The 17853-nt window shown below is 46.8% G+C and overlaps 1 protein-coding gene across 1 annotated transcript in view; it reads right to left on the bottom strand.

Annotated features, from left to right (window-relative positions):
• LOC121063015 (ubiquitin-associated protein 1-like) overlaps positions 1-17105 on the bottom strand; it is a 70207-nt gene extending 53102 nt beyond the window's left edge. The window contains exons 1-2 of the mRNA XM_040543322.1: positions 17014-17105; positions 16942-16963 (exon numbers count right to left, since the gene is read on the bottom strand). The gene's annotated coding sequence lies outside the window, so the exon portion shown is untranslated. The remainder of the gene's footprint in view (positions 1-16941; positions 16964-17013) is intronic.
• Positions 17106-17853: the final 748 nt, after the last annotated feature.

The raw sequence follows: 17853 nt of genomic DNA, 5'->3' as shown, positions 1-17853 counted from the left end.
AATAGCTTGTTCGTGGCTTCCTTCACAACTGTTTTCTCCTGTCCTGACAATAAAAGATCATCCACATATTTGTAACAATAATTCCTCCTTGGGAGGTTGGAATTGCTCCAAAATCTGTTCTAGAACTTTGCCCGAATAAATCGGTGGCCCTGTAAACCCCTGAGGTAAAACTGTCCATCTGTATTGTTGCTTCCGCCCACACTTCAGAGTCTTTCCAGTCTCTTCCAGAGTCTTTCCAGAGCCTCTTGCCGAGGCGATCGGCTCTGGGGCAGACGCGTTCTGCAGCGGAGCGGGGGATCGGGACAGGCAGGGCTTTTTTTCCGGCATCGAGGCCACCCGAGGGAGCCGCCAGGACCCGGCAGCCCTCGCGAGGGAGGCTGACGAGGCGTAGGCAGAGCCAGCAGCGCCCCCTCCCCGGCCGTTCAAAAGCAGCCCCTAGGGAGCGCGGCGCGGCAGTTTGCGCAAGCAGGGCGAGCAGGGAGGGCGGAGAGGGCAGAGTTTCCCCCCCGCCCATAAGAACAACACCTTTAACGGCTGTCGACTACTAACTAGGCTGCAATGGTCTACACCAGGCAGAGTGCTCTCTCTAGAAAGTCTGTAACCACCCAGACTGACTGCCTGATCAAAAATGCGACAGTTCAGGTCTCTGGATGCAGGGAGTGTCTGAGCCTGTTGCTGCCATCTGAGGGAGGCAGAGGGACTGTGTGTGTGAGGTGCTAGCAGGTGGATGACCTGGTCTGCCTGGTGGCAGAGCTCAGGGAGGAGGTGGAGAGGTTGAGGGCTATCAGGGAGTGTGAGCGGGAGATAGACTGGTGGAGCAACTCCCTACAGGGCCTGAAGGAGAGGTACCGGGGTGAGGCACCCCAAAAGGGGGTGGACACCCTGCCCTGTCACTGTCGGGCAGAGGGAGGGGACCTAGGAGTTGAGGAGGAATGGAGACAGGTCCCTGCTTGACCTTGCAGGCAACGCCCCCCCCCCCCCCGGCCCCTCCTTCCCAGGTGCCCTTACATAACAGATTTGAGGCCCTGGAGCTTGAGAGACTGGTGGGTGAAGATGAGGTAGAAAGTCTACCCAGGAGGATGCCTAGGGCGAGGAGGTCGACTCCATGCCTCAAGACTGCCTCCACCAAGAAAGATAGAAGGGTAATTGTTGTAGGCGACTCCCTTCTCAGGGGGACAGAGGGCCCTATTTGTCAGCCTGACCCTACCCATAGGGAAGTCTACTGCCTCCCTAGGGCCAGGGTCAGGGATGTTGCCAGAAAGCTTCCCAACCTGCTTCGCCCCTCTGACTACTACCCTCTTTTGATAGTCCAGGCTGGCAGTGATAATATTGAAGAGAGAAGCGTGAAGGCTATCAAACAGGACTTTAGGGGACTGGGACGGTTAGTGGATGGAGCGGGAGTACAGGTGGTGTTTTCATCCATCCCTGCAGTGGCAGGGAGGGGTACCGAGAGGACACGGAAAGCCCACCTGATTAACACGTGGCTCAGAGGCTGGTGCCAACACAGAAATTTTGTTTTTTTTGACCATGGGGCGCTTTACTCCGCACCCGGCCTGGTGACCGCAGATGGGTCCCTATCTCTAAGGGGAAAATGGATCCTAGCCCAGGAGCTGGCAGGGCTCATTGAGAGGGCTTTAAACTAGGTAAGAAGGGGGATGGGGCTGAAATAAGGCCTGTTGGAGCTGTGCCAGGGGGAACAATGGCAAGGCTGGGGGAGAAGGCAATTGCCCAGATGAAGGGCATCTACACTAATGCATGCAGCATGGGTAACAAACAAGAGGAACTGGAAGCCATTGTGCAGCAGGCAGGCTATGACTTGGTTGCCATCACGGAAACGTGGTGGGACCACTCATGACTGGAGTGTTGCAATGCCTGGCTATCGGCTCTTCAGGAGGGACAGGCAGCACAGAAGGGGTGGTGGTGTGGCTGTCTACATTAGAGAGTGTTTTGATGTTGAGGAACTTGAGGCTGGGACTGATAAGGTTGAGTCTCTGTGGGTTAGGATCAGCGGGAAGGCCAACAAGGCAAGCATCCTGGTGGGGGTCTGTTATAGACTGCCGAACCAGGATGAGGAGACGGATGAGGAGTTCTACAGGCAGCTGGCAGAAGTTGCGAAATCGTCAGCGCTTGTTCTCGTGGGGGACTTCAACTTCCCAGACATATCCTGGAAGCACAACACAGCACAGAGACAGCAGTCTAGGAGGTTTCTGGAGAGCGTGGAAGATAGCTTCCTGACGCAGCTGGTTGGAGAGCCTACCAGGGGAGGTGCCCTGCTAGACCTTCTGTTCACAAACAGTGACGGACTGGTGGGAGATGTGGTGGTTGGGAGCTGTCTTGGGCAGAGTGACCACGAAATGGTAGAGTTCTCTATTCTTGGCGAAGCCAGGAAGGGGACCAGTAAAACCGCTGTCTTGGACTTCCGGAGGGCTGACTTTGAGCTGTTCAGGACACTGGTTGGCAGAGTCCCTTGGGAGGAGGTTCTGGAGGGCAGAGGAGTCCAGGAAGGCTGGGCACTCTTCAAGAAGGAAATCTTAATGGCTCAGGAGCAGTCTGTACCCACGTGCCCCAAGACAAGTTGGCATGGAAGAAGACCGGCCTGGCTGAACAGAGAGTTGTGGTTCGAGCTTAGGAGAAAAAAGAGGGTTTACAATCTTTGGAAAAGAGGGCGGGCCACTCAGGAGGACTATAAGGCTGTTGCGAGGCTGTGCAGGGACAAAATTAGAAGGGCCAAAGCTCATCTGGAGCTCAATCTGGCTACTGCGGTTAAAGATAACAGAAAATGTTTTTACAAATACATCAACACCAAAAGGAGGACTAAGGAGAATCTCCATCCTTTACTGGATGCGGGGGGAAACTTAGTTACACGGGATGAGGAAAAGGCTGAGGTACTCAATGCCTTCTTTGCCTCAGTCTTTAGTGGCAAGACCAGTTGTTCTCTGGATACCCAGTGCCCTGAGCTGGTGGAAGGGGATGGGGAGCAGGATGTGGCCCTCACTATCCACGAGGAAATGGTTGGCGACCTGCTACAGCACTTGGATGTATGCAAGTCGATGGGGCCGGATGGGATCCACCCGAGGGTACTGAGGGAACTGGCGGAGGAGCTGGCCAAGCCGCTTACTCGACTGGCGGCTAGCAAATGTGACGCCCATCTACAAGAAGGGCCGGAAGGTAGACCTGGGGAACTATAGGCCTGTTAGTTTGACCTCAGTGCCAGGAAAGCTCATGGAGCAGATTATCTTGAGTGTCATCACGCGGCACTTGCAGGGCAACCAGGCGATCAGGCCCAGTCAGCATGGGTTTATGAAAGGCAGGTCCCGCTTGACGAACCTGATCTCCTTCTATGACAAAGTGACGCGCTTAGTGGATGAGGGGAAGGCTGTGGATGTGATCTACCTTGACTTCAGTAAGGCTTTTGACACCGTTTCCCACAGCATTCTCCTGAAGAAGCTGGCTGCTCATGGCTTGGACTGGCATACACTTCGTTGGGTTAAAAACTGGCTGGATGGCTGGGCCCAAAGAGTTGTGGTGAATGGAGTCAAATCCAGTTGGAGGCCGGTCACTAGTGGAGTCCCCCAGGGCTCAGTACTGGGGCCAGTCCTCTTCAATATCTTTATCGATGATCTGGATGAGGGGATCGAGTGCACCCTCAGTAAGTTTGCAGATGACACCAAGTTAGGTGCGTGTGTTGATCTGCTCTGGAGTAGGAAGGCTCTGCAGGAGGATCTGGATAGGCTGGACCGATGGGCTGAGGCCAACTGTATGAAGTTCAACAAGGCCAAGTGCCAGGTCCTGCACCTGGGGCGCAACAACCCCAAGCAGCTCCACAGGCTGGGAGATGAGTGGCTGGAAAGCTGCCTGGCAGAGAAGGACCTGGGAGTACTGGTTGATAGGCAGCTGAATATGAGCCAGCAGTGTGCTCAGGTGGCCAAGAAGGCCAACAGCATCCTGGCTTGTATAAGCAGCAGTGTGGCCAGCAGGTCTAGGGAAGTGATTGTCCCCCTGTACTCGGCTCTGGTGAGGCCGCACCTCGAGTACTGTGTTCAGTTTTGGGCCCCTCGCTACAGGAAGGACATGGAGGTGCTCGAGAGAGTCCAGAGAAGGGCAACGAGGCTGGTGTGGGGTCTGGAGAACAAGTCTTACGAGGAGCGGCTGAGGGAGCTGGGGTTGTTTAGCCTGGAGAAGAGGAGGCTCAGGGGCGACCTTATTGCTCTCTACAGGTACCTTAAAGGAGGCTGTATTGAGGTGGGGGTTGGTCTATTCTCCCACGTGCCTGGTGACAGGATGAGGGGGAATGGGCTAAAGTTGCGCCAGGGGAGGTTTAGGTTGGATATTAGGAAGAACTTCTTTACTGAAAGGGTTGTTAGGCATTGGAATGGACTGCCCAGGGAAGTGGTTGAGTCGCCATCCCTGGAGGTCTTTCAAAGACGTTTAGACTTAGATCTTAGCGATATGGTTTAGTGGAGGTCTTGTTAGTGTTAGGACTAGATGATCTTGGAGGTCTCTTCCAACCTAGACGATTCTGTGATTCTGTGAGTGAGAAACCTCCCCGCAGACACCAAAGTCAGCACAGAAGGAGGGGGAGGAGGCACTCCAGGTGCCAGAGCTGAAGCCCCCCTGCGGCCTGTGGAGAGGCCCCTGGTGGAGCAGGCTGTCCTCCCCCCTCCTTCCCGATACTTGGGAAACTGACCAAACACCACAGCCAATACACCAAAACTTCTAGACTGTTACTTAGATAATGCCTACATCCTCTTTCCCTGCTCATTCAACTTTCCCAACTCATTCAAAAAACAGCTCTGTCAAACATTACATACCACACCTTTAACACCTTCAATAACCCTTTTTAACACTTCTTTTTATCTTTCTCCAGCCTGTACTTCCCCATTCTCCTTCTCTCCTCCTATTCCTATTTGAAGTGGCCAGCCGGGCCACACTTCAAAGCCTGTCCCTGAGCTTTCCTTGCCTGCCATTCCTTCATCTCTCTTCCTCTCCTTTCCATCCTGGCCCTGACTACCTGCTACACTGTCAATACCATTAGTTTCGCTCTCTGCTTTTCCTTCTCATCTCCCCTCCTGACACACACCTTCAGGACCTCCTGCAGGAGGGCCCCCCCAGTGACTGTTCACTACATCCCCCCACCTTCTGGAGCTTTTTCTGTGTATCTGGCCAGGCTTTAATCACAAAATGAACTTTCAAGAGCCCTTGGGATACCGGGTCCTGAGGATTCATCCTCGAGTACTTTCTCATTCTGACCCCAAGTCTCTCATATGATTTCTGTGTTGCGCATTATTATTATTCCAGCCAGGATCGGCAAGTGGGTATTTCTGCCCTGCCGGTATTACCCCTGGTCCTGGAGGATGAGCTCTTTCCCATTTTTGTATAGCAGCTCTCCTCCTGATCATTCCCATTTCTTTCCCTGTAAACAACATACTTATAGGCATAATTCCTCCCCAAGAGTATAAGTTAGGTCCTAGGAACTGGTCTAATACTTCGGCTAGCCTGATGGGGTCCTCAATTAAAGACTTCATCTCCTTCTTAAAACTCCTAACCTCTCTGCTGGTAAGGAGAGGGGGGAGTTCACCTAAAAGGACACACAGTTAGTGTTAGTACTGTTAGTATCAGGGAAGGCGAAACTCTCAGTATCTCTTCTACCTTGTTCTAATTCTTGCCAGAGCCTAGAGTACGCTCCTTCTCTAGGGACAGTGTTAATAGCAGTCCCTGTCTCCCTTCCTGGAGCGACTGCTGCTGCCACCGGTGCAATATTAGGATTATAGGGAGCATAACTTGGCTCCTTCTCCGAAAAAGGAATCTTATTGTTTACACACAAAATTAAAGCCTGAATTTTCATCAGACCCCTATTTTGGCCAAAATACTGCTGTTTCCTTAATTGGTTCTTTTGTCCAGACTAATACACAATATTTAACCATTTTTTTTTTCTCTTATCATCTCCTCTAATTTTGAGATTATTTTTCCAATTTCTTATCATTCTTCAGGAAGAACTGTCGGTAGGCACTCCCCCAGGGATATCTCCCTGTCCCCTGGAACCCCTATTTTCCCCAGCCCTTGTCAGTGTGCTGCTACAGAAATTTCCCTCCTGCAGGGTACCACACACTAACGTTCCGATTCTGGAAAATGGGGGTGTACTTCCAAGCACTTCCCTGTGCAAGGGCTTACCGTACACCAAATTTCCCGAGACTCTTCCTTTCTCTCTCTTTTCTCATGCTTCATCCGTCTCTGGCTGCGCCCCTCGTGGAGCTACGGAACCGCGGATCAGGACTCCACACTCGCTTCGTACAAAAGTACGTTTCAATCACACGTCACACAGAGTCTCACCCGACCCCCAAGGCAATACTTAATATTTCTTACCTTGGTCTGTGCACAGAGTTACCGGATCAATTCTTAACCCCGGAGTGCCTACCTTCTTCCCTTCCCCAGTACTTCATGGATCCTGCCTCTTTAATCAGTCTCGGGCCCTCTGTCAGCTCTCCGCAGAACCGCCACCGTCGATGCACAGGACTGCTGAAATCAGCGGGGCATGCCTTCCTGCTGCTGCGGTGGTGGGGCTCCCCGGTAGGTGACTGGCTCCCGGACGAGCCCCCAAATTGTGAGAAACACTCCATAGCCAATAACTTAGGCTCAGGCGAGGATCTCAGTGAAGTAGTAATTTATTCGCGATTGCAATGGCAGGCGTCCCACAAGCAGGAGCGCACCTACTGGTTCTAAAACACAGTTTATATACTTTTTGATGACAGGACCCTCCCCTGTTTCTCCACTGAGTGGGTAATCCAGGTTCACAATCTATCTGATGCTTCACAGACAATGCATGGCCTTCAGTTGCAGGCCTGTTAAAAAAAAAGTCAAAAGAACTATGAAATTTAACTGCTTGAAGTGGTAATGTTTCTTCACTTATCTGACTTGACACTGTGATTTTCACCTAATTGTTCTAAGGAGTCTGGTTGTCTGCATTTTACAAGGTCGCCTGCTAAGTTTTCTTATCACTGCAAGCATATCTCAATACCCCATTCCTTACCTTTAAACAATGTAACTCTGTGCAAAAACAACATTTTTATTCCCACACTACTAACAACAAGCTATTCAACTTTCTGGGAAAGCAGGGCTTGGGAGTATTGAAAAATAAATTACTGTATGTAGAAAGGGAAGTCAGGTATTTAAGGCATCTAATGTCTGAGGGAAAACGGAGAATAAATCCAGAGAGGATTCAGGGAATTGTTGAAAACTAAGAAAGAACTAAAAAGTTTTAAGAGAAAGATTTTTTCTAGGAACCAGGAGCCACGAAGTCTGAGGGAAAATGGATACTCCCTGATGGGAGAGAAATGCTGAATAAAGCACCAATGAGGCAAATATTAATCGTTTTACATCAAGAGAGTCATTGGGAGCTGCAAGCAATGTGTGATGTTGTGCTAAGAAAGTATGTCTGTGTAGGAATATACACTTTAGTGAAGCAAATATGCAGAGGATGTACCATATGTCAAAAGGCAAATAAAAAGGTCATCCGTAACCCACCTAGAGGGGGATGGGAGCCAGGGATTTGACCTTTCCAAAGTATACAGGTAGACTTTACTGAGTTACCTAAAGCAGGGAGACTTAAGTACTTGTTTGTCCTAATTGACCACGTGACTGGATGGGTGTAAGCTTTCCCCTCGGTATCTGCCACTGCGAACACGGTGGCTAAGGTATCACTGGAGCAAATAGTCCCTAGATATGGGATAGCTGAAAACATTGATTCAGATCAAGGAAGTCATTTCACTTCACAAGTACTGCAAGGGTTAATGCAGGCCTTAGAGATTGAGTGGGATTTTCACACCCCCTGGCACCCCTCCTCTTCTGGGAAGGTGGACCGAATGAACCAGACATTAAAGAAGCAATTAACTAAATTAGTGTTAGAAACCCAACTTCCTTGGGTAAAATGCTTACCTTTAGCACTCCTACAGGTTCAAACAGCACCAAGAAAGGATATAGGAATTTCACCGTATGAGATGCTGTTCGGATTGCCCTATCTGGGCAGAAGGGACGAGATACCACAATTCGAAACGAGAGTTTTCTTAAGAACAGTATTCTGGGGTTGTCCTCTTCTTCTTTGTCATTTCTCAGGACCCGTGGGAAACTGGGTCCTGATTCAGACCTGGAAAGGATCCACTCCGGCCTGAATGGGAAGGACCATTCCAAGTACTACTAACAACTGAAATAGCCGTAACAACTGCGGAAAAAGGTTGGACTCACTATACTCGAGTGAAAGCACCCGTCGACCCTAGTACCTGGGAAGTTGTTCCTACAGAAGACTTGTTGAAAGTTAAAATCAAAAAGAAAAATCTCATAGCAAAAAGCCTCTGAGCAGGATAAAAGCTTACAATTGTAAGCTAACCTTTTATTTTCACAGGTAACTAATGAGTGTGACTTGTGATTGAGAGAAAGGACAGACCTATAGTGAATCAGTGCTCCCAAGGGGGGTTTGTTATAGTAGTAGTGTACGTCTTATTCTTTGTATTGATAATTATTTGGAAACCTAAGGTTTAAAAATAATGATAGGGAAAAATCAACTTAGTTTTGTTTTTAGTGATTGTAGGCCTCAGAGAAAGCCTTGGTCAATTGGCAACTTGGAAAAGGCATGACCAGATAAGAGTAAGACGGGATACCCCGTAAAAATATGGGTGAATGTGACAGAGGGTTATGTACCACAACCTGTCATGTTTGATGCTTGTGAGGTGTTAGCTTGTGGAGATTTAAATGCCCAACGACAATTGAGCAGAGAGAACAAATAACTGGGAGAGACCCAACAGCCAGATTGAGAATAGCTGTATGGAAACGATCCTCTATTTCCACCAGAGAAAGGGAGAAACTCAAGGAGAAAACAGGAGGCCCTTTTTGAAATGCAGCAGTTCAAACATTTGAGATTGAAACAGGGTATGGGGATGTGAATGCCTGGACAGAATGGGTCAAATATACTGTCCAGGGTCTCAACCATAGCAATTGCTATGCTTGTGCCTCGGGATGACCAGATAGTGCCCTGCCCATTGGGGTGGACCAAGGATTCCCAGGGGATGCGATGTATGATTGCATTGCACCAAGAAAAGTCTGCCTGGGGAAATGAGGCCTGTAAGTCTCTCTCTTTGCTGTTCCCTTCCTTGCGTGATAGCAATATCAGGGTTCCCCCTGCATTCTCTACAGCTATAGGTAACCATACAGCTTGCCTCTCACGGCAGGGTGTGAGTGCTACCCGGCATCTGGGAGAATTTGCCTTGTGCACGAGGACCTTGAATGCTACCAAGGACTTGATGGGAAACTGCTCAAGACTTGAGATCCCCAGGGCAGATCTCTGGTGGTACTGTGGAGGGAAGATCTTACGGTCCACCCTACCATCTAACTGGGGAGGCACTTGTGCACTTGTTCAATTAGCTATACCCTTCACCCTGGCATTTGGAAGAGAAACATCACAAATACCCAGAAGAAGTAAAAGCAGCTTAGGAGTATCATTTGATGATGGAGCGTACATAGATTCTATTGGGGTGCCTAGAGGAGTTCCCGATGAACAGGAAGCCAGGAATCAAATTGCTGCAGGGTTTGAGTCCCTGTTCTGGTGGGTAACAATCAATAAGAATGTGGATTAATTATATTTACTATAATCAGCAGAGATTCATAAATTACACAAGGGATGCGATAAGAGGAATCGCTGAACAACTAGATGCCACCAGCAAAATGGCTTGGGAAAACAGAATAGCATTAGAGATGATGTTTGCAGAGAAAGGAGGTGTGTGTGTGTGTGATACTGAGCAACCATTGTTGCACTTTTATACCCAACAATGCTGCCCCGGATAGCACAGTAACTAGAGCATTGCAAGGGTTTACCACCCTTGCCAGTGAATTGGCAGAAAACTTAGGCATATTTACATCCTTGATCGTAGTAGCAGGAGTTCTGACAGCCATTGGTTGTTGCATTATCCCCTGTGTAAGAGGACTAGTACAGCGGTTAATTGAAACTGCACTATTGAAACAAATGACCATGGAGCCACCACCTTACTCAGATAAGGTGATGATATTAGAGGAGATGGAAAGCAAAGAAGGTGAAGAAGAGGAAGATATCTACCAAATTACACCTTACAGAAAAGTTTTGCAAAAATCAACTATTTATGAAAAAAGAAAAGGGGGGAACTGTGGGAATAAAAATGTTGTTTTTGCAGAGTTACATTGTTTAAAGGTAAGGAACGGGGTATTGAGATATGCTTGCAGTGATAAGAAAACTTAGCAGGCGACCTTGTAAAATGCAGACAACCAGACTCCTTAGAACAATTAGGCCAAAATCACTGTGTAAGAAACATTACCATCTCACAGAGTAAAGTCAAAAGAAATTTGAAAAATAACAGGAAGGCCACTGAAAGCCATGTACTGTCTATGAAGCAGGGGACAGATTGTGAACCTGGATTACCCAGTCGATGGGGAAACAGGGGAGGGTCCCAGTCACTGAGGAAAATATAGAGTATATAAACTATGCTATGTATCTTGTAGGCACGCTCCTGCTTGTGGGACGCCCGCCACTGCAATTGCGAATAAAATTACTACTTCACTGAGATCCTCGCCTGAGCCTATGTTATTGACTACAGAGTGTTTCTCACACACATGCAATGTGCGCATTCAGGTATGGAAAGGATGGTGTTAGCACATTACACGAGTAGATGTGGCACAGCCACTGCATCACCCAAAGGTACATTTCTGGAGTCCATACCCAGCTCCAAAAGCAGCTTAGACCACACAGCTACTCGTGACACCATCAGCTTCTTCACCTTTGTCTTCATTTACCTTATATCATCATATACTTGTGGGTTCTTTAAGCTACAGTTAAGACTTTTCCAATTGAAGATCATCATTTTGAAAAGATTATGGAACACAGTATTGCTTTTGTGTCCACACTTGAATTTGTTAGCTTTCCCTTGGCTTATAAAGAGATACTGAGCAATGTTACATAAAAGCAACAAGCTTTTTACCCTTTCTATTTGCACTTGCTTTGCAAAAATGTACATCGATAAGCCCAGGCATTCATCAGTCTAGAAATACATTATGGGCATTTATGGGCTTTTTACGGGCTTTTTACCAGCTATCCAAAGAACTCCAGGCAAATTACAGCAATTATGCATTCAACTCCTTTCTACAAAAAAGAAGGTACAGACAAGAAGGAAGCCTCTAACTGCAGATACTGAGAGCTGCCCTCTGTCAAGACACCAACTAGCATCTAGCAGCTGCTCTTTTAGAGACTATTCACTGGTGTAAAGTAATCACATTTTGCATCCCACCATCTCTTAGCACTTCTGAGCCAGCCATTTTTGCTAGCTTTGCTGTGGCACGAGACTCTGTTAGTTGTAGGAGTCCTGAAACGAATCTCCCCTCACTCCGAAGTCTGATAGTTACTCATATTAAAATGTCTATTTAAAACTTGATAAATTTTCTTCCCCAAACATTTTCTTAATATTAATCCTCAGGATATTATCTAGAGGATGACACTTCAAATATTTAAGTGCTTAGTTGCAAAATTAATTGCAGGTATAGAGCCCTAACAGCCCATGACCACTGACAGAATTACAGCTTAATAACTGATCTTGTTTATGAAATCGGTGAGTTCCTAATAAACCATATAATAAATACAGAAATCTGCTCCCCAAAATATTTATGACTCATTACTCCTCCCAAAGTGCAGTGTTAGTTTGAATTACTTTTCCATCCATTTTTGTTCATAAAACTCCAACCTGACTTGGGGTATATCAACTTATTCCCTCTCTTCCCAATAAAGGACCTTAAGGTACTTTCTGAAAATCACATTTTAAAAAATATACACTATTATGAACACAGTAAGCAAAATGAAAGTCGCTTTTTTCTTTTTTTAAGAGAAGTCAAACAGACTGGCAGCAAACTGCTTGTGGTGACCTAATAATTATGAGATTAAGAACACATGCTTTTCTCGGACTGTGTTACAGCATAAAGCTTTTCTATCCTTTTTCACCACAAAGTTTTATTCCTTATAACTAAGTTATTTTATTCATATAAATACCTTCCCCTACTACAAGTACCTCCTATATTTCTATTTCGAAGTATTATAGAATACTGTGCAAGGACACCACATGACAGTATTAGTCACTAGGGTGGAACCCAGGATAGCTTTGCTGTATTAGATAAGGAAATACATATCCTTTAACAACTACTTCACAGATCATTTACAAACAAAGAACCTCATTTTATTTTAGAGTCCAAAGCTGATGAAGCAAATCAAATTGAACATACAAGCACATCTGGATGTCTAGATTAAGCACAGCACTTACACTTGACACAGCACAACTGGCAACACGCAGACTTAGGAATCCAACCTCCAAAGCTCAGGGAATAAATCTCACTAGTCATGACTTCATCTGCTGCTACCCTAGAGATGTCAAACCATGGAAGCACAAATACAAACATTAGGAAAGGGCTTAAGTCAACTCTTTCACATGACCTAGTAGATAGCCATGACGAACGTTGACCTCCAGCAACACAGACCAGACTAACTGGGAGCTCACAACTCTCACAACTAGCAAAATCATTTACTCTGTTACTAGTTTCCATAATATCAACCACCATTGGCTAAGTAGCCTAAGTAATCCTTAAGGGTAGCTTAAGTACATTCACATTGAGACCATCTTCCAGCCAAAGAATGGACTGCTTCTTGAATAGGACTCCTGCTCTGTGATTTCCCCAGGTAAAATGTTACGTCCGTGTCAGTGTTTCTGACAAAATGCAGCTGAGAGAACACAGGCTAAGAATTTCCAATTTGAACTCTGTTGGTTAGATAGAAACTGTAAGGTTCAAAATAGCACGTTGCCTCAGTAAACATATCTTCTTTCCCTTCTAGAGAAGACTGAAACCTAAATCAGAGCAATGGTATGCTGTTCCTCCTTTGATACACTTCTGGGTTTCAAGTGAACACACTGCAAGCTTAAAGGAAGCTGGAAAGAACTTTTAACCTTTTGAATACAAAACACAACTAAGTCTGGACATAGATGATGTTCTTTCAAAATTCTCAAGTACAGGAAAGAATATTTCTTAACATTTAAGAGAATGCTTTGCTCATGCAAGCAAAGATTTGGAATAACTGGAATAAACTGAAAGAGATTAAGAGTGAAAAACAGCATTGCTCAGATTCTTTTAGAAGACCTCAATCAAGACTACACTGGCTGCAAAAGGTCATTAGGGACACAAACCGAGGGTATTCAAACCAAGTCAGAAGGTCAACACTTTAAGTAATGCACTAGCATACCAGAGAGGATTACCCACCTAGGCAGTTAACACAAAAAAATACAACTGTGAGCTCAGGCTTGTATCAACCAACTGCAATCCCAGTGATTGATCGTAGAGTGGTACACACTACAAGATCATTAGCAATGCCTTCCTTGTTATCATAGCAAGCAGACAACACAGGGAGGACAGCTCAACCTAGCAGACCTACTTTTTCAAACAAGAATAGTATTTATAGTTTGTAAACAATCCTTTCCTCTAAACAAGAATTTTCAGAAACATCTTCCAGAATTTTTCAGTTACAGCTCCACTAAACCTTATTCACACCGTCGTTGATTTGCGTTACAGCAATCAGTTTTATATAGACAGTAATGCCTTTCGGTAAAGATCCTTTAGGGAAAGATTCCGTAGCTTCAGTGCTGGAATTTATGGCAGAAAAGAAAAAAATCATAGAATATCCCGAGTCGGAAGGGACCCATAAGGAGCATCAAGTCCAACTCCTGGCACCACACAGGTCTACCCAAAAGTTTAGACCATGTGACTAAGTGCACAGTCCAATCGCTTCTTAAATTCAGACAGGCTTGGTGCAGTGACTACTTCCCTGGGGAGCCTGTTCCAGTGTGCGACCACCCTCTCGGTGAAGAGCCTCGTCCTGATGTCCAGCCTAAACCTCCCCTGCCTCAGCTTCACACCATTCCCACAGGTCCTATCACTGGTGATTAAGGAGAATAGGTCACCTGCCTCTCCACTCCCCCTCGCGAGGAAGTTGTAGACTGCGATGAGGTCCCCCCTCAGCCTCCTCTTCTCCAGGCTGAACAGGCCCAGTGACCTCAGCCGCTCCTCATGTGTCTTCCCCTCTAGGCCCTTCACCATCTTCGTCACCCTCCTCTGGACACTCTCCAACAGTTTTACATCCTTTTTGTACTGTGGTGCCCAGAACTGCACACAGTACTCGAGGTGAGGCCGCACCAGCGCAGAGTAGAGCGGGACAGTCACTTCCCTCGACCGACTAGCAATGCCGTGCTTGATGCACCCCAGGATACGGTTGGCCCTCCTGGCTGCCAGGGCACACTGCTGGCTCATATTCAACTTGTTGTCAACCACAACCCCAGATCCCTCTCTGCGGGGCTGCTCTCCAGCGTCTCGTCGCCCAGTCTGTACGTATAGCCAGGGAGCTTTATAGCCATAAACATAATACCAGAAAAGGCTGGATAGAAGTTCCTGTCTAATAAGTACAACTAATTTTCTCACACATCAGTTTAACAGAACATTCAAAAAACACGAACAAGGCGATGACAAACGCTTATGATATAGTGACTGGATAATCAATCCCTGAAGTTTATAGGAGCAACATGACACCACACGCTTATAGAATTAAAACCAGGAGTACAAGTGAGGTGATGCCTGCTGTGGCATTATAACACTTTGCACCAGCAAAACAGCTCTGGCTACCAGTGTGACAGCATTAGATGAGATGGTCTGCTGGACTGGTCCAGAAACCTAACTCCTGTTCTCCTAATTAGAAGTTTTTGTCTCTAGGATAAGAGCACCAAGACACCATGCGAACCATGGAGGTGGAGCTCTTCCGCATGTTTTTGATAATTTTTAAGGATTAAGATTTTGGCTAGCCATCAATATAAACTAAAAAAGTAAAAATCTCCCAACTGATCAGCTGGTCAATATACTCTCTAAAATATTCTGAAAATTGAAGTTCAGTTCATTAGAGAGAAACTCACATTTATTCATTAATCATTTGTATATCTTATACCTAAGATTTCTTTGTTTTCGTTTCAAAGTTCCAGGTAACTTCATTTCAGCTTTCACGTGACTTATCTTTAATCTCTGCTCCTAGAAGAAGGAACTTCTTTCCTGATTCCTTTCCTCCACTGTGAGCTCACGGGGGGGAGTACCAAGCTTGCAGTACAGATCCAGCAAATTACAGGAGAAAGATGCAATCACTTCCATTTTTGTTTGAGAACAAAAGCATGAGCCAGCAAAAACAAAGTTGAAAGATTACATGCTTTCTCACCCCTACCCTCAGAATCAAAATTTTGCCTAAAAGATTTAAGACACCTGATTGCAACGGTGACCTAAAGTACCACTGGCACTTGCAAATCACACCTCCTTGTACAGAAAACTGAAGTCATTAAGCATCAGCACCACCACTGTTCTGCGGAGCACAGATACTCACCTAACGCCGTACTGCATATGGCCTGGCATACATCAGCCCAACTCTACTGAGCAGCTACCACACATACTTTTCCAGCCCTGTTCCCTTCCCTGTAACAGCGCTATGCAAGTAGCTCTGTTCCGTAGGGAGAAAAGAGAAGATACAGCCAAAAATGTCCTTCCCCCCGAAAAAAAAATGTTGTTGCAACTCAGAGATGCCAGAACTCTGCAGGGTCAGCCCTAGGAAGCGAGCTGCTGCAGGAGTGCCAACACTAGGACAGAGAGTCCCACACTTCAAGGATGACCAGGGAAGGAAGGAGAGAAAGAGGTCTGATTGACTGCAGAACCACCTCTTCTTTTTCCTTAACAGTCTTGATCACAAGTTGGAGTAAGATTCTAAACTCCCACAAAAGCCTCCTGACCACTTAACTGTTTCCGAGATGCTGACGCTTTCTGTTGTTAGCATAGACAACAAAGTTATATCACCAGTCACAACTGAGCTGTTCCATAACTTGACAATAATTATTATTTAGAAATATCCACCTCAAAGTACTTATACTTGACATTAATACATTTTTACTGAGTCCCAGACAACAGCTATGTTAGTTGCACAGCCAAGAGCCAGAGTCCACCTACGTAAATATGCTCTAATGAGACAGTAACAGCATCATAAGAATTGTGTAAGACTTCATTTTTCTTTAAATTTTGTCTTGACTTTTTAAATAACATGAAGAATAAAAACACTTGATAAAGCAATGACTTATTTCTACTCATAATTTCTTTTACTTCTTTTAAAAAAATCCTAACTTCCCCTTAAAATGGCAGATTTGGGGCTATCAAAAATCAGAAAGACAGCCCTTGAATTATATTAATTACCTCCGTAAAAGCATTAACTATTTCAGTCCCAGCGAGCACTAAGCAACCAGAACACAAGACACGAGACGTTAAAAGCTACAAAACCATTCTTATACCAGGATATGCATCCATGGCACGTCTGCATCTCAAAAGCAGAAAATGTGATCCTCTTCCTAATTTGAAAGCAGAACAGTTAAGTAGAAAAGATCTAGAAATAAGCGATAAGCATAAAGAGATGTGGAGGACTACCATCTATAGAGTAAAGAAGACTTTGACTCTTCAGCACATAAATATTCAAGATAATACAGTGGAAATATAAAATCAGGAGCGGCACACGGAAGAGGAAGCCAAACACCTGACCCCCAAACCCCCAAAACACAAGCTAGGGGCTCCCCAGCAAGGATTTCAGTACTGGAGGAAAGAAGATTGCTTCTGTTCACCTGGATTTCAGAGCTTCCGAAAAGGCGAACTCCCCAGGGGCTGAGCACACGCACTGCCTCGCCCCAGGCCGGACACCACCGCCGCCACGCTCCCCTCCACCACAGCTTCCCTAGAGCCCCCCCCAGGCGAGCAACCGGCACCCCCCCGAGCCCATAACGGCGACAGATCCCCCCCAACCCTCCCCCTTCCCTCAACCTTAACCGTTACCTTACGGCCCCCAGACGGCGACGGCGACCGCGGCCGCTGGCCCCTAGGCTCGCCGCTGGCCCCTAGGCTCGCCGCTGGCCCCTAGGCTCGCCGCGCTCCGCTGCCGCTGCCGGCCCCACCACCAGGCGCCGTCATCTTGCCTGCCTGACCACCTCCTCCTCACCGCCCCAGTGACGCGCTGACGTCACGCTGCCAGGTCACCTGGCCCCACGGCCGCCCAATCGGGGAGGGGAACGCTCGCCGGTGACGTCACCAGGCGGGGTGGGAGGAGGGATGGCGGCGGTGAAATAGCGGCGGGGGGTGGTGGTGGGGTTTTCTCGCTAGAGGCACGCACGCTAAAAGCACACATAAGAAAAAGTACAGCCACCTCGGTTTTAATAAAGGAATGAGTAAACGTAAATACCTCCATCTGCCATTTGGTTGTCCTGAAATGAGGAAGTTTGGTGACACAACAGGGCACCTGCAAGCACCTTGTCCCCGAGGCCACGTAGTCAGAGCCTCGAACATGCTCAGGGACTGCCAGTGGTGAGAGAGGGAGTTAAGAAGAGAATCTTATCAAGTAGAGATAGAGCGCTGATGGCATTAAACTAGGATGCTACTTAGTGTCTTTGCTAACTATGGTGCATTGTGCAAATTAACTAAAGCAAGAAGCCTTGGACCCATTACCAAGGTCAGTCTCCTAATAAGAGTGTGAGCCTATCTTAAAAAACTGGTAGAAGCTGGTCTTGCGGATGGACAGGAGCCAAGGAGCAACTGAGTCTGCGCAAAGACAAGAGGTCAACTAGCGGTGATGAGGAAGAGTCATCAATCTTCATCCCCACGACCCCTGACGACCACCACCAGGATACACTGCACAAGCACAGATGGGAGGAGTTTATGGAAATGACTTCTTGGAACTAATTTTGATATGAA

The sequence above is a fragment of the Cygnus olor genome, assembly GCF_009769625.2.
Source record: "Cygnus olor isolate bCygOlo1 chromosome W unlocalized genomic scaffold, bCygOlo1.pri.v2 SUPER_W7, whole genome shotgun sequence".
In the NCBI taxonomy this organism is placed as follows: domain Eukaryota; kingdom Metazoa; phylum Chordata; class Aves; order Anseriformes; family Anatidae; genus Cygnus; species Cygnus olor.
This window is presented reverse-complemented; position numbering and strand designations above follow the sequence as displayed.